Consider the following 4,851-nt stretch of genomic DNA (forward strand, 5'->3'; position numbering starts at 1 on the left):
CCTTCTCCCTTCTCCCCTTCCTCCTTCTCCACCAGCTTCTTCCCCTCCTCCTTCTCCACCACCTTCTCCCTTCTCCCCTTCCTCATTCTCCACCAGCTTCTCCCCCTCCTCCTTCTCCACCAGCTTCTCCCTTCTCCCCTTCCTCATTCTCCACCAGCTTCTCCCCCTCCTACTTCTCCACTAGCTTCTCCCCTCCTCCTTCTCCACCACCTTCTCCCTTCTCCCCTTCCTCATTCTCCACCAGCTTCTCCCCCTCCTCCTTCTTCACCAGCTTCTCCCCTCCTCATTCTCTACCACCTCACCATGCTTCACACTTCTGCACATGAGATCGCTGGAAGTGACGTCACGAACACGCGATTACATCTGATTGGTTATAACACAAACCACGTGACAAAATATGCAAATTATCTCCTGTACCGGCCTGAATATAGACAAACCCAAGGAAATCAGACAGGCGGACGGGCAGGCGAGCAGGCGGGCGGGCGGGCGGGCGCATGCGGAAGAAGGAAATCAGACGGGCGGACGGGCAGGCGGGCGCATGCGGAAGAAGGAAATCAGACAGGCGGACGGGCAGGCGGGCGGGTAGGCGCATGCGGAGGAAGGAAATCAGACAGGCGGACGGGCAGGCGGGCGCATGGGGAAGAAGGAAATCTGACTTGTATAGACAGGCGGGGGGATGCCAGGCCTACATGCATGCGGTAAGCAGGCAGACAATCCGGAAAGCAGGTAGGTATATACGCAGGCAAGCATACAGGCAGACAGACAGCTGTGTATGTAGCTGTGTATGTATCCTGTTTTCATTTGGTCCCAGAATGGGAAGCATTTATTGTTTCCCGCCCCAAACGTGCAAGGCTGATCCCCCCCCCCACCTTATCTTGAAATCCGTCCCAGAGAATCTTCCTAGGGCATTTGTAGACCGGGAGACAGGCAAATGCAGGCACAGGCAGACGCACCGTGTTTGTGTCTGAGTGGATAGTGGATACGGTGCGCGGATGTGTGTATATATGTGTGCGCGCTCACTCTGCAAGGCGCCTGCGTTCTGCTGCTATTTTCAGTCGTGTGTAATTTACGTTTACTTCCTGTGTTTGATCGCACACGTGCGCGGCGCGTAGGCAAGAGTGTAGGGAGTGGAATAGAATTGGGGAGGCGGATTTGTGAACGGCCGCGTGGAGATTTATACGTGAGTAGTAAGCATCTCGCGGGTGAAGAGGGTAGATGGGGAGGGGGGGGGGGTAATACATATACATGGCGAGCCAAAGATGGCGAGAGAGCGGTGGAAAGTCTGAGCGTTGTGCTGAGGAGGTGGAGGAAGGCCGCATGTGTGATCAGGTGCGGCGAAAATGTGGGGAGCTATACACTTGAGTGCGCATGCGATCAGCTGAGATGGGAGCTGAGTACAGCCCCGTGCCTTACGGTTTATGTGCGTGTGTGTGTGTGTGTGTGTGTGTGCGTGCGTGCGTGCGTGTGTGCGCGCACGTGTGTGTGTGTGTGTGCGTGCGTGCGTGCGTTCGTGCGTGCGTGTGTGCGTGCGTGTATGTGTGTGTGCGTGCGTGCGTGAGCGCGTACGCGTGTGTGTGCGTGCGTGCGTAAGTGCGTAAGTGCGTGCGCGTGTGTGTGTGCGTGCGTGCGTGCGTAAGTGCGTGCGCGCGTGTGTGTGTGTGCGTGCGTGCGCGTGTGTGCGTGTGTGCGTGTGTATGTGTGGGCGTGTGTGGTGTGTGCTACCCCATCCCATCCCACGTCATCGCAGCATGCCGACCGATGCTGATGCGCCGCAGCTGCATCCGAACAGCAGCAGCAGCAGCAGCTGCGAGCGCAGGCGCACGTGTGATGCAGCTGCGGCGCGGGAAACCTTCAGCGTCGTTTAACATCCGCGTCATCGGGCCCACTGACCCGTTTCTCCTCTCACTGCGCGCCCGCCCGCGTCTGTCTGTATCCACTCCTCTTCCGTCGACCTCTTTCATCTCCCGCATTTCATTCACGTCACCGTCGCGGCCACCTCTCTGTGGCTTCCTGCTTCCTCTCGGTACCAGCCTCATCCCCCCCCCCGGATGCGACAGCAACGTGTTACGTCAGGAGCGATTCCCCACCCCTCGTGTTTCCGTGCTGAGATCCAATTCCATTACATCTCGTAAACGACCCCCTTATCTAATCTAATCTGTTCTACCTAACCTAATCTAATCTAATCTAATCTAATCTAATCTAGTCTAATCCAATCTAACTTAATCTAATCTGATTGATCATGTTTCATCATTATTTGAGAAGGTTCGTGCACTCTTGCTAATTATTTACTTCAAAATTTGAACCAATACTGTATAAGCTGTATATTTCGTGGTGGTTTAATTTTCGCGACTTTCGTGAACGCGCGTCCCCGACTGCGAAAATAACAACATGCGAATAGTTCATACTGAATAATACCGAATAATTCATAATTTACCGACCGCGAAATTAACCACTCGCGAAATTGTCCGTCAAGTCTGAATTCGCGAAAATATCTGTATGAGAAAAATATGGCGTATACAGTATTCCACGGCTATTTGAATGGATATTATTACCATTATATAGTATTCGAGCTATTATTATATAATAATTATTCAAGTGCAATATTATCATAGATACGAAGCCCCGATATTGCATAAAAAGCGAAGGTGGCATTTTTAACTAAAATTGACACGTACCCCTTTTCAGCAAAATCTCAAAAACTACTTGTAATACTGAGCTTACACTTCAGATTTGTTCTTTTGAAAATTGATGGTACATATTAAATATAAATATACAAATTTCGTTCAATACTTTTTAGCTCATCTGACATAGTCAGATGCAGCTTGTAGAATCGCATGATCGTCCGTGCGTGCGTACGTCCGTCCGTCCGTCAACAGTTGAGCACCAATCTAAACGGCTCAACGTACGGTCACGATATTCGGGACGTGGGGGGTGGGGGACGGGGTCATCCGAAAACGAGTTGGAATGTCGAAGCTGGGGGGTCAAAGGTCAAAGGTCAAGAGGTGTAAAAGAAGGGTGAACATTCCCTCCTTAACTTAAGGTATAGGGAGGAAATGCAGAATTGCGGCACAAATCTAAACGGCTCGACCTAGGCTCGTGATAGTCAGTGTATAGCATCATGGTAGAAAAAGCCATCACTGTGCCTAAATTGGAGGTCACAGGTCAAAGGTGAATGGGGCACACGGCAGATTTTAGACATTTTCTGAGGACATGGTCTGACGAGCGATTGAAAATCTTTTTTGTTTCAGCGGTGACCTACCATTTTTTTAGGTGGGTGCGAAAGTGTAGCTGATATATTTGTTCGAATTGGCTACGAAAGTCAAACAAGATAAAGAAGACTTATGTATAAGACGTCTTGCTATGCACAAATGAATTTATCAGCAGAACACCAGACACCAGATAAGCCCTGTCGCACTGCGGCACTTGTTAATAAATTCGATACCCTAGTGCATGGGCATTTTGTGAACCGAAATTAATTAACTCAGACGCCCGATCAAAGAGCTGACCAAAGCCCATTAGGTCGGCTGTGTGTCACTAGTTTTGGCGATGTTGTCACTAGCCCCTGTACCCAGCGTGTCGTTTCTAGAATCTTCTCACTCGACCGAAAATCCCTGCATGCCGTCGTTGCTGCTGTAACACAAAGAGTATGAAATGCTTCGCGAATATTTGAATCCATACAAGTCGGATGTTACTACATCTTATAACATCCGCACATGGTATTTTACAGACATCTAGATTAAATTTGCTCGGGAATGGTAATATATTGCGATTAACTTGTTTTGTTCGAGTTCGCCTACGTACGTGTGTTTGCGTTGCTTGAGTGGGTGCGTTCGTGTGTGCATGTCCGTGCCTGTGTGTGCCATGTTCCATTTCATAGCAACTGTGTATTCATACCACTCGTCTCACGTACGCATACAGCCTTAAACGATATTAGTGCGTATTACAGCCTTAGTCACAGTGCGATCTTTCATAATCACTAATTATCTGCATGGAAAGACTGATCGGTCCGTATTGATTCGGAATTTTTTCACTAGATTATAATTGTGTGAAAAAAACATGTAACCAATTCACTAATCGTAGCGTTTATGTGAGTGCAGTTAGTATGGTTGTGTGCTTATAGTGAAGAGTGATACATCAGTGATAGCAGAGAAGAAAAACACAAGGCAAGCAGCTGGCAATGGCTGCAGCAGCAGTGCTTACCATGGTGGCAGCAGCCCTGACCTACCGTGATACCTTCCCGCTCGTGTGCATGTCCATACGTCAGACACTAATCATGGCTTCGGGGACACGGGCCTTGACCGGCTGACCGCGATAGCTTGGCGGGTCAGCACAGCATTCACTGCCTGACCACGATATCTCGTCACAGCATTAACGACGCAAATAGTTCGTGTGTCAGATCCTGATGCTGCTGCTGCTGCTGCTGCCGCCGCTGCTACTACTACTACTGCCGCTGCTGCTGCTGCTGCTGCTACTACTACTACTAATGCTGCTGCTGCTGCTGCTGCTGCTGCTGCTGCTGCTGCTGCTGCTGCTACTACTACTACTGCCACTGCTGCTGCTGCTACTACTACTACTGCTGCTGCTGCTACTGCCGCCGCTGCTACTACTACTACTGCCGCTGCTGCTGCTGCTGCTGCTACTACTACTACTAATGCTGCTGCTGCTGCTGCTGCTGCTGCTGCTACTACTACTACTACTGCCACTGCTGCTGCTGCTACTACTACTACTGCTGCTGCTGCTACTGCCGCCGCTACTGCTGCTGTCGCTGCTGCTGCTGCTACTACTACTGCTGCTGCTGCTGCTGCTGCTGCTGCTACTGCTGCTGCTACGCTGCTGCTGCTGCTGCTGCTG

At 50.5% G+C, this 4,851-nt stretch overlaps 1 protein-coding gene across 1 annotated transcript in view; it reads left to right on the top strand.

The window, feature by feature from the left end:
* Positions 1-4,851, top strand: part of LOC106813702 (SHC-transforming protein 2-like) — a 14,145-nt gene that overhangs the window by 1,413 nt on the left and 7,881 nt on the right. The window lies entirely within an intron of this gene.

The sequence above is a fragment of the Priapulus caudatus genome, unplaced genomic scaffold, assembly GCF_000485595.1.
Source record: "Priapulus caudatus unplaced genomic scaffold, Priapulus_caudatus-5.0.1 Scaffold811, whole genome shotgun sequence".
NCBI classification, from domain to species: Eukaryota; Metazoa; Priapulida; class Priapulimorpha; order Priapulimorphida; family Priapulidae; genus Priapulus; species Priapulus caudatus.